Below are 12,650 nucleotides of genomic sequence, written 5' to 3' on the forward strand. Positions count from 1 at the left end.
CTCTCCCCCTTCCAAGTCACACACACCGTCATGGGTTTGGAAGTGTACTGGCTCCGTTGAGTGAAAATCCTGGGACTTTTCCCAGGGCGACAACGGCTAACACGAGGGGGCATAATTTTAAGGTGATTGGAGGAAGGTATAAGGGGGATATCGGGGGTAAGTTTTTACACAGGGAGAGGTGGGTGCGTGGAACACACTGCCGGCAGAGGTTGTGGGGACAGATACATTAGGAACATTTAAGAGACTCTTAGATAGAGAAATGGAGGGCTATGTGGGAGGGAAGGGTTAGATAGATCTTAGAGCAGGATAAGATGTCAGCACAACATTGTGGGCCCAAGAGCCTGTACTGTGCTGTAATGTTCTATGTTCTACATTTAACTCCCTATCCGTCAGCACCTACAACAAAGTGGCTCACCACAGCCTTCACAAGGTTGGAGTTAGGGATAGACATTAAATGAGGGTCTCCCTGGTGATGCCTGAATCCTGGGCACAAAGTTACAACGAAGCATCAGCACGTCATCCAGAGCTGTACCATGCAGTGGCAGAAATGGAGCATAGACTTCACACCATGGGCTGCTACCTTTTACAAAACCAGCTGAGCATTTCTACTCCTGCCACTAAATATGGTTTACATTTGTATATTGTTTGATAGGAAGCTGGGCAAGGAGATTTGCATGTGTCACTTGAATTGGAAACTGATGTAACTTTCAAACAGTAATAGTCCAGAGAATAGTGCAGTGCAATGCAAATTGAACACCCACTCAGACGAAACCGTTACAGGCTCGTTCATGTCTGTTTTGGAAAAAAACTTCTGTGTTAATGTATTGCTCTTTTGAAAAATGGAACCACTTACATTAAAACGAAACTTTCTGGCAATAATAACAATGTAATTTGCTTGTTTTGCAACCATGTTAAATGTGCAGATCTAACAAAACTGTTTTCCATATTCCACCGGTCTCCTGTCATCCAGAGTTGCAAACGGCTTACTGTATCATGATTCTTTTTAACATATCTGATAAACCGATTCTCTGCATGCTCTCTGATGGTTAGTGACAGTATAAAAGAGAGCACAGCTTTTGATCACCTGGAAGTGTGCAACAGAGGGATAATATTTGATAGTTCTACCGACCAGTAATGAATATTAATGTCCTACACGTCACCACCTTCAGAAGATAGTTGTGTGCTACCACCTTGAATCATTGCTATCTGTATGGTGAAGGCTGGGAAATCCAGGATTTAACCCAGGCAAAATCCAAGGTTCACAAGGATGTTGTTGGGACTGGAAAGCTCGAGTTATATTGGTTTGAGGGACATTTAAGAGACTCTTAGACACATGCATGACAGGGATATGGGGGGCTATGTGGGAGGGAAGGGTTAGCTAGATCTTAGAGCAGGATAAAATGTCGGCACAACATCGTGGGCCGAAGGGCCTGTACTGTGCTGTAGTGTTCTATAAGAGAGACTGAATAATCTGGGACTGTTTTCCCTGGAGCATTGGAGGCTGAGGGGTGACCTTATAGAGGTTTATAAAATCATGAGTGGGACTTAAGTGGAGTGTCACAGTCTTTTCCCCAGGGTAGGGAAGTCTAAAACTAGAGGGCACAGGTTTAAGGTGAGAGGGAAAAAATTTAAAATAGATCTGAGGGCCAAGTTTTTCAGAGGGTGGTGCGAGAGGAGGTGGTAGGGGCGGATACAATGACAATCTTTGAATACATTGTGCAGGTTCCTGGATAGGAGCAGTTTGGAGGGATATGGGCCAAACACAGGCAAATGGGACGAACTCAGGCAGGCACCTCGGTCGAGGTGGGTCAGTTGGGCCGAAGGGCCTGTTTCCGTGCTGTATGACTCGATGACAAAACTTAAGGAATAACAATATATTTCCACAGCAGGCACGGTAGTGTAGCGGTTAGCGTAATGCTTTACAGCGCCAGTGACCCGGGTTCAATTCTGGTCACTGTCTGTAAGGGGTTTGTACGTTCTCCCCATGTCTGTGTGGGTTTCCTCCGGGTGCTCAAGTTTCCCCCCACATTCCAAAGACGTATGGGTTAGGAAGTTGTGGACATGCTATGTTGGCACCGGAAGCGTGGCGACACTTGCGGGCTGCCCCCAGAACACTCTGTGCAAAGGATGCATTTCACTGTGTGTTTCGATGTACATGTGACTAATAAAGATAGCTTATCTTATCTTAGGAGCGCATGTGACTCAGAAGGAAGCCCAGACAAGCTGGTGTTACTGTGGCAAAAATCAAGCTGCTGGAGGAACTCAGCGGGTCAGGCAGCATCCATGGAGGGAAATGGACAGTCGACGTTTCAGGCCAAGACCCTTCATCCGGACTGCACCTGACCCACTGAGTTCCTCCAGCAGCTCAATTTTCTCCAGATTCCAGCATCTGCAGTCTGTTGTGTCTCCTGGTGTTACTGTGCATCTGTGACCAGGTCCTTCTGAGTGTTGGAGCCCAGGGGTGCCCTTGAAGAAGTCTTGGCAAGTTTCTGCCATGCATTTTGCAGATGGTCCACACTGCAGCCATGATGCCAGGGTGGTGGAGAAATTAGTATTTCAGCTGGTGGGTGGGTGTTGCTTTGACCACGATGGTCCTGAGCTTCTTTAGTGTTGCTGTAGTTAACTCAGACTCCTGAACCAATCACCTCTCTCACATCCCCTTCCCTGTTGTGCCACCACATTCTGGATCCCATAATTTTATCTCTTCTGTTAAACATAGAACCTAGAACAGTACAGCACAATACAGGCCCTTCGGCCCACAATGTTGTACCGACCTTTAAACCTCACCTAAGTCTATCTAACCCCTTCCGCCCACATATCCCTCTATTTTAAATTCCTCCATATGCGTATCTAGTAATCTCTTGAATTTGACCAATGTACCTGCCTCCACCACCACCCCAGGCAGCGCATTCCATGCCCCAACCACTCTCTGGGTAAAAAACCTTCCTCTGATATCTCCCTTGAACTTCCCACCCATTACTTTAAAGCCATGCCCTCTTGTATTGAGCATTGGTGCCCTGGGAAAGAGGCTCTGGCTGTCCACTCTATCTATTCCTCTTAACATTTTGTTCACCTCTATCATGTCTCCTCTCATTCTCCTCCTCTCCAAAGAGTAAAGCCCTAGCTCCTTTAGTCTCTCCTTATAATGCATACTCTCTAAACCAGGCAGAATCCTGGTAAATCTCCTCTGCACCCTTTCCAACGCTTCCACATCCTTCCTATAATGTTATTGTCACTTCAGCATTTCTTTTTGCACCACCTCAGTTTGCACTACGATACTTTGCACCATTTTGTTGTTTATGTGCTGGTCGCTGTATTTACTGTTGTATTTATTCTTACCTTGTACACTGTTTACTCTGTGAGCTTCATGTGAGCAAGGAATTTCATTGCACCTTGATGTATATGACAATAAACTAAACCAAATCTGAATCATCCAGACAAGCAAAGAGTGCTCCAGCACACTCCTGAATCATGCCTTCAAGATGCTGGGAGGGCTTTAGGGTGTCAGGATGTGAGTCACTCACAGCCAGCTCTGGCTGGCTTGGTGTTCTAATGCAGATTTGTGTCGACTCATAGAATCATGCAGCATGGAAACAGGCCCTTCGGCCCAACTCATCCATGTTGTCCAGTGAGCTAGTCCCATCTGCCCACATTTGGCCCATAGCCCTCTGAACTTCTCCTATCCATGTAGTATTCATCTAGATGACTTTTAAATGTTGCTAATGTGTCCGCCTCAACCACTATTTCTGGCAGCTCATTCCAAATACGCACCACCCTTTGCATGAAGAAGCTGCCCCTGATGTCCCTCATAAATCTCTCACCTCTAATCTTAAACCTATACCCTCTTGTTTTTAGCACCCCCTCCCTGGGAAAGAGACTTTGTGCTTTCACCCTGGCTATGCCCCTCAATGATCTTATCTACCTCTATCAGGTCACCCCTCAATCTCCTGCATATCTTGTCTTCCAGGCAATCTGGGAGCAGAGTTGATAGGCAACTGCCTAACATTTGGGAAACTAATGTTGTACTTTTCACCGATGTCTGGGAGGAACTACGCATTGCCCAATCCATCAACATTTGCGTTGCTGTGAAGAACATCCAAAGTATCTGCATAGAACGTAGAACAGTACAGCACAACACAGGCCCTTCAACCCACAATGACGTGCCAACCTTTAAACCTCGCCTAAGAGTATCTAACTCCTTCCTCCAACATATCCTTCTATTTTAAATTCCCACATATGCTTATCTAGTAATCTCTTGAATTTGACCAACGTACCTGCCCCAGGCAGCGCATTCCATGCCCCAACCACTCTCTGGGTAAAAATCCTTCCTCTGATATCTCCCTTGAACTTCCCACCCATTACTTTAAAGCCATGCCCTCTTGTATTGAGCATTGGTGCCCTGGGAAAGAGGCACTGGCTGTCCACTTTATCTTTTCCTCTTAATATTTTGTACACCTCTATCATGTTTCCCCTCATCCTCCTTCTCCCAGCATAGACCAAGGAACTCACTCTGATCAGGGGAGCATATGGATAGGAAGGTCAGATATTGCCCTCTTTCCCTGTGACACCAATTCTCAAGGCATAATGCAAAAGGCTTTGACATTACCTGCAAATTGAAAATAGCCGGGCAATCTAACGACCAGGCAATCCAAACAGATGAGGCGAGTATAATACATTGCAAAGGATCACTAGAGTCAGAGAGGAATGCAGCACAGAAAACAGGCCCTTCAGTCCAACTCGTCCACGTTGACTAATTTGCCTGAGTTAGCCCCATTTACCTGTGTTTGCCCCTTATCCCTCTGAACCTTTCCTATCCATGTACCTGTCCAAGTGCCTTTTAAATGTTGTATTTATTCCCACCTCTATCACTCCTTGGTCAACTGGAAAAATAGGGGGCTATGTGGGAGGGAAGGGTTAGATAGATCTTAGAGCAGGGTAAAATGTCGGCACAACATTGTGGGCCGAAGGGCCTGTACTGTGCTGTAGTGTTCTATGTTCTATGTTCTAACTCATTCCATATACCCACCACCCTCTGTGTGAAAAAGTTGCCCCTCAGGTCCCTTTCAAATCTTTCTCCTCTCACTTTATACCTTCTAGTTTTAGACTCCCTTATGACTAATCACCTTATCTATGTCCCTCATGATTTTATAAACCTCTAAAAGGTGACCTCTCAGCCTCCTACACTCCAGGGAAAACAGTCCTGGCCTGTCCAGTCTCCCCCTATAACTCAAGCCCTCCAGTCCTGGTGACATCCTTATAAATCTTTTTTGCACATCTCCCTCCCCCCCACCCCCCAAGTTTAATGACATCCTTCCTATAGCAGGGCGACCAGAACTGTACGCAGTACTCCAGATGTGGCCTTACCAGCTCCTTGTACAGCTGTAACGTGACATCCCAACTCCTGTACTCAATACCCGACCAGTGAAGGTAAGCGTGCCAAACACCTTCTTAACCCTGTCTACATGTGTTGTCATGATCAAGGAGTTATATACCTGCACTCCTAGCTCCCTCTGTTCTACAATACTCTCCAGGGCCCTACTATTCACTGTGTAAGTGAGAAACTGAGAGAAACTACTTCCTCTGCTGAGGGAATCTAGAACAATAGGGAACAATATCGAGCTCATAGCCAGACTATGAGTGATGTAAATTGGTATCTTCATCTATTATTGTCACATGTACTGAGGTATAATGAAAAACTGTGTTTTGCATGCCATCCATACAGATTCATTTCATTACAATACTGCATTGAGGTAGTGCAAGGGAAAACAATAACAGAATGCAGAATAAAGTGTTACAGTTACAGAGTAGGTGGAGTGCAGGCAGATAATAAGGTGCAAGGCCATGACGAAGTAGATTGTGAGGTCAAGAGACCATCTTATCATTCAATAGTTTTATAACAGCAGGATAGAAGCTGTCCTTGAGCCTGGTGGTAGGCACTTTCAGGCTTTTGTATCTTCTGCCTGATGGGTGGGGGGAGGAGAGAAAGATATTGGCACACATTTCTGTATACTAAGGAGTACACTAATCTGGAACTCCCTCCCCCAAGCCACTTTTAAGAGTGAGGTTCAATGGAATGTAAAAGCTGAGGTCAAAGGGTTTTTTTTTAATGGGGGGGGATGAAGGAATATAGAAGCACAGAAGAACAGGCTGATGACGATTGATGAAAAGAGTTGTGGAGGAAGCTCAAGGTGGGTGTAAACACAGGGGCAGAGTAACCAAACCACAGGGTGTGTCTCTGTGTTGTAAATTCAATCCAACACTTTTTAAATTACATAGGAGGAGCAGCAAAGCAGATCTGATTGAAAGATAGCAAGCTCGATGGGCTGACTGGCTATCTCCTGTTCTGCTCCTCCCTAATATTGTACCACCTGTGCCCCACACTCAAACAGAACTCCAGGCTTTCCGTCAGATATTTTTTAAGGTGGGAGTGTCGGCGGAATGGGAGAGAGTTAATCAGGATATACCATTCGGCCCATTGAGGCGATGCCAGCTCTGTGGAACAGGAATCCAGCCAGTCTCACTCTGCCCTCTCACCATGGCTCTGCAAATTCTTTCAGATACTTATCCAGTTCCCCTTGAATCTGTCTCCACAACTCCCTGTGGCTGCAGTCCAGACTACAACCACTCACCGTGCAAAGAAGAGTTTCCCCATATCACTGTTGTTCCTTTTGCCAATCACCTTCAACGCACCACTTTGTAAGCCACTCTGCCTTTCCAATGGTCCTTTTGTCAGAACTGGAACATTGCTCGACCTTTCCATTCAGCCTCCTCTTGCTTTGTGATGCCAATTTGTATGAAAGCTACCTTCCATTCTCAGTGATTTGCACTCACAAAAGCATGCACAGCCGATTAGGAGCAACAATAACTTGATAAGTGCAGCGCGAGAAAAAAACAATGTTTTATTGTCAAAGTAAGTCAACATTGCCTGTGCAGAAGCAATTATATTTGCCACTTATTGTTTGCCTCTTTTTATTGCTTTTATTCAAACAGATATGAAAGAAAATTAAGGTTGGATTATAAATTATTGGATTGCAGTTTTGGAAGGCGGCCACTCAAATATCCACTAGTCACATTGGTGGATTGGGTCATCAAGCCCTGAGAAACAAGTGACCATTTTGTGGGAGCAAGCTTCAGTCAATCTATTCCATCTCAATCTCCTTACACAACCCTTGCTTATTGACAATTACCCCTACTATCTCCCTGCCTGACTCCCTCATTTTACACCCAACAACCATAAAGCAATTTGCACTGAGAGATTATCAGCTGCATGACAAGATTTTGCTGTATTAATAGTTCCCCTCTGATACAAAACTATAAATAGAGGCAACATCCACGCCACGACAAAACGAGATGGAAAATGGTGATAAGAGAAGTGTAATCTTTCTTTGAGCAGTGCAGTTGTCTCCCTATTTACTCTGTTGAATTGTTTTAGGCTGACAATTTGGCATCAAAGATTCTGCACTGTTTCCAACTGTGAGTTCACTTTTACTGGGAATTCATAGCTTTGGAAGCAAGTTTATATCATTTCTTAACAATTTGGCACATTTTCCTCAGTCCTGCTAGGTCCTACACCAGGTTGTCTGAACAACATGTGATCAATGTTCCTTCATTTGACTGAGGTATTCAGGTGAATGGATAGGGTGAACAGAGAGAAGCTTTCCGCCTACTGTGGGAGCGAATAGAACAAGGAGACAGCACCTTAATATTGGAGTCAAACTGGTCAGGAAAGTGATGTCAGGAAGAAATTCCTGACAGGGGCTGGTGGAGGTTTCTGTGGGGTTTCTCAAGGTTGAGTATATGGACTACTTGAGTGTTTTGAGATACATTAATGGGCTAGAGCTTGTGGCCTGCACTTGCCACTGATAGTATGAAAAACACATATACATAGCTTTCATGGATACCTCCTGCCTGGCTTACTGTTATGAGCTAACCTGATCCTAAATGGCAAGACCCAGGACTTTGTGGGAGGTATTGTCCTCATGTAGGTGGGCTAGTGCAAGCCCCACACACAAATCTGCAAAGGAAGCTTTGGCACCCGCTCAAAGGCAGATTGCCAAGTTTCCAACTGTCAAATAGTTTGAATGGCAAAGCAATCACATTTGCCTTTTTTATTACCTGCCAGTTTTTACTACTTCTATTCTTAAGCAGATATGAAAGAAAATTCATGTCACTTATTAACAGTTGAATCAGAATATGTAAACAACTGAAACTATTAAAACAAAGTCAATTAAACAATGTAAATTATCTTAAACTTTGCCTTTTCCTTCACATTCATTTCATACTTCATCGCTCTGTTTCCTTTCCCTCTTCTACCTCCCTTGTATCTCTCTCTCTCTCTCTCTCTCTCTCTCTCTCCATCCCCACAGCACAGTTTCATGAGGTAGGTGGTAGGTTTTCCAGTGTTAAGTGCTGAGGAATTTCAGCAAGTTTGTGCTGCTGGATGGATCTGTGTAAAGCAGGGAATGGGGAAATCATCACCAGAGCTCCACCAACTTGTTTGAGACTTCTGATCCCAAATATCCTGACATTTTAGGGAGAAATTCCAACAATTATCCATGGAACAATCACCAGCTCCTAGTAAGTTTCAGATTTGTACGGGGCACAGTTTAGTAATTTTCCAATGGCACAAAACATGAAAGTGTGATAGACATTGCAGATGGTAATCAAATCAGTTGATTCATTGAGATTTAACCAAGTAATACATTTTAGAATTAATACTAAAAAAAAGACATTTATGTTAAGCTGCCAAAACTTGTCCTCGATCACAAGCACTAAATTCAGGAGATTGCATTTGCTCTTCCCTTGCTGCTTTTAATTGAGCCAAATTTTGGAAACAAGGGTTCAGGGCAGACGTGCTATCTCATCACAAGTGACCAAGGGTGAACTTGTATCCCAATAATTGCAAATGTAGAAAAATGCAGAACCAATAATTGTCAAATTGTAAGTTTTTTAAGAAAATGTAGAAACTGCAGATACTGGAAATCTGAAGTAAATTCAGAAAATGCTGGAAATACGTAGCGGGTCAACCAGCATCTGTGGAGAGTTAAGGCCCAAAAAGAGAGGCATAGTCATGGTTTGTACAAATCTTTGAAGGTGTTGAGGACATGTTAACAAGGCAACTAATGTTGAAATTCCAGAATTTATAATTAGAAGCACTGGATTCAAAAGCCAGGAAATGTAAGGCCCCACTAAAACTGTGAGATAGGCTTCAGAAATGTGAACACAATTACATAAAGTGACTCCTTTCCACTTACTGCAAAAGTTTACAGAAGTCCGGTGCAGACCCGGTGGCTGGACCCTGGGACTGGGTGAACAGGCTGGGACTGCGAGCAACTGGGAGGGAGGCCAGAGATCTCCGAGGAGGGGAAGAGGGAAGCTGGAGAGGCTGGGAACAGCTCAAAGAGAGTCTGGGAACCCGAGGAGTGGCTGAGAGGTCAGGGAACATAGGGGAAGCCAAGAGAGACCCTGAGAGTAGCCGATAGAGAGGTTAGAAACCCGGGGTGGGGGGGAGAGTGCTGGTGACATTCCAACTGCTGAGTTGGCAGGTGGGACAATCCAACCCTTTGTGACATATAGCAGGATGTGCAGTGTCCACACTCAAAGGAGGACACCAGCTGAAACCACATGAAACACTGGACCTCCATAATGCACACTTGTTGGTAGCTCACGAGCAACATTCCAAAAATCCCAACAATTAGTTCATCCCAAACAAATGGAAAAAAGTCCTTTGGTCCCCCACTGAAGCCCTGGATACAACAGTAAGAAGGAAGTGAAAGCTTTGGAGTGGATTCAAGATGGATTTAAGTTCAAGTTCATTGTCGTCATAGGCATACACACCCAGGGTATAACCGCAATGAGAAATAGCTTTTTGCAACAGCAGCACAGTGCATTACAGACAAGGACAAACTTCAGTTAACATTAGCTTAAATTAACTCAAATGTTTTCAGGGTGGGGTCTGTCCTGTCCTGATGCAGGGGTTCAACCGAAACATCAAAAACAACCTAGCAGATTGCTTGCTGCTCACTCTGACAGTTGTCTTCCCCTAAAGAAAATTAAATATTTCTACTGGCATCCAACCTGCACTGACAGAGACACAGAGATGTATAGCGCAGAAACAGGCCCTTCGGCCCACCTTGTCCATGCTGACATTTTTGCCCATCTACAATAATGTTTGCTCACATTAGGAACATATCCTTCCATGCCTTGTCTATTCAAGTGTCTGTCTAAATGCCCCTTAAACGCAGTGATTATATCTGACTCCACCACCTCCTCTGGCAGCACGTTCCAGATATCAACCACTCTCTAAGTAAAAAAAATCATCCCTCAGATCCCGGTTAAAACATCTTCAACCTTAAAACCATGCCTTCTTTTTTTTGATATCCCTACCATGGGAAAATGATTCTAACTAGCTACCCTGTCTATGCCTCTCATAATCTTATATACTATACTGATACCAGCCTTCCAATTTGGAGATATCTTTTTAAACTGAATACAGATACTCAAATTGTTGCCTTGGGATTTGAGTTCCAGTCAAAACTAAACAACGCTGAATAATAACAACACCAACCAGAATATCCACCAGAGTGATATTTAGAATTCCAACACTCCTGAATGTTGCTGGAGTTTCCATCAATTAAGGGTTATTCCCCGGGACACCAAAATCCAAAAGAATCACAGAAAAACAGAGTTATTTTTATTTCTCATGAATATTATAAAAAGCATTTGTATAGAACCTTTCACAAGGTCCTAACATGCTTTACAATGAAGTACTTTGATTAATGTGAAGGAAATGCAGAAACTACACAGCATACAGCAAGCTCTCAAAGTCATCACTCTAATAAGGGCGCGATGACCTGTTTCAGTAATGTTGGATGAGAGTTAAATATCAGGTAAAAAGCAAGTGTTAAAAAATGCTGATTGGTAATAAACGCTGACCTTGCAACCAACAGTCTTCCAACAAGAAAGTGTTTTTAAATGGATGCAATGTCTTCAGATTGCATTTACAAATAAAATGTATAAGGTTTAAAAAAAAGACCCTTTGTTAGAGCGGTCTTTAACCCGAAACATTAACCCTGTTTCTCTTTCTACAGATGTCGCTTGATCTGCTGAGTATATTTTCTGTTTTTATTTCAGATTGTTTTGGTTTTTCATTATAAATGGTGGAAGTTGGGAATGATTTTACAACCATCTCATCAATAGGAGGAATTCAGCAGACACGTACAGGCTTCCCCATAACCTGGCAGTGAGGCAACACCAATTGGAACTATCCCTGATACTGATCATAGATGATGCCTGGTCTAGAGCGCACCAGCAATCTTGATAAGACAACCAGCAGGGAAGTGTAAAAATAAGTAGACAGAAATGTACTTTGCTTTGTAACTTAACAGAGTAGACTCAAAACAAAGTTAGTTGCCAAATCTTGAATCTATCTCAGTGAAGAAATTCGGGGAGAGCATACACCCAATACTCCGATCGCTCGCATACTGAGTGATGGCAAACTGACCAACTGGGTCTCAGCTTAATGAAAACTGCACTCCTCGCAAAGATCTGCTTAAAATTAGAGTCAAGCGGCCAACAGCAAGAAGGAAAACCTCAACTAAATTGAAGCAAACGTTCTAATCAAGAAAACAAACTGTACTATAAAAGGTCCCTTAAGGAGACTGATGCCTATAAACAGTGTAAATGCTGCACCATACCTTGATCATTCACAAAAAGAGGAGCCATGTTTGCAAAGCATTTGAGAGAGCTGTAACCTGAGGTTGGATCTCCTCTCACTGTTTACACGGTGGACTCAGCTGTAGCAGCTATTTGGAGGGTAAATATTTCCACAGTTGCTATAAGTAGTCAATCAAAACAAGCTTTCTGCAAGCAATCTTTGCACAACAGTGCAACTACGAAGTCCGGCTGTAATTTTGTTTGGTTACAGAATCACTCTCAATAACACAGGAGTTTCCAGAGATTATGACAGAGTATAGTGCAGCTGGGTATCAGTGTCACCTGTGGTTCAGTGGGTACACTCCAGCTTTGAGTCAAAAGGTTGTGAGTTCATTCTGAGAAAAGGACTTGAGAGTCTATATTGCACCAAATAAATGTTCTGCCAGCTCAGGTGCTCCCTGTAGTGTAAATGCGTATACCTTTGAGAATTGAGTGTGCTTTGATCTCATACTCAGAATCTGACTTATTTTGTGAAATTTGTTGTTTTGCGGCAGCAGTACAATGCAAAGACATAAAAATTACTATAAGTTACAAAAATAAATAAATAGTGCAAAAGAGGAATAATGAGGTAGTGTTCATGGGTTCATGTACTGTTAAGATATCTTTATTAGTCACATGTACATCAAAATACACAGTGAAATGCATCTTTGCGTAGAGTGTTCTGGGGGCAGCCCGCAAGTGTTGCCTCGCTTCCGGCGCCAACATAGCATGCCCACAACTTCCTAACCCGTACGTCTTTGGAGTGTGGGAGGAAACTGGAGCACCCGGAGGAAACCCACACAGTCACGGGGAGAACATACAAACTCCTTACAGACAATGGCCGGAATTGAACCCGGGTCGCTGGTGCTGTAATAGCGTTACGCTAACCACTACACTACCGTGCTTGCCCGTTCAGAAACCTGATGGCAGAGGGGAAGAAGCTGTTTCTAAAACAC

The 12,650-nt window shown here is 43.7% G+C and overlaps 1 protein-coding gene across 2 annotated transcripts in view; it reads right to left on the bottom strand.

Moving 5' to 3' along the window:
• Window positions 1–12,650, bottom strand: part of aff2 (AF4/FMR2 family, member 2) — a 568,957-nt gene that overhangs the window by 489,024 nt on the left and 67,283 nt on the right. Inside the window, exon 1 of one of the 2 annotated variants that reach the window (XM_052021246.1) lies at window positions 11,697–11,763. The exons of the other annotated variant lie outside the window; for it this stretch is intronic. The gene's annotated coding sequence lies outside the window, so the exon portion shown is untranslated. Of the gene's footprint in view, window positions 1–11,696; window positions 11,764–12,650 lie in introns of those variants that run through there. 2 annotated transcript variants of the gene reach the window in all.

The sequence above is a fragment of the Pristis pectinata genome, chromosome 8 (assembly GCF_009764475.1).
Source record: "Pristis pectinata isolate sPriPec2 chromosome 8, sPriPec2.1.pri, whole genome shotgun sequence".
In the NCBI taxonomy this organism is placed as follows: Eukaryota; Metazoa; Chordata; class Chondrichthyes; order Rhinopristiformes; family Pristidae; genus Pristis; species Pristis pectinata.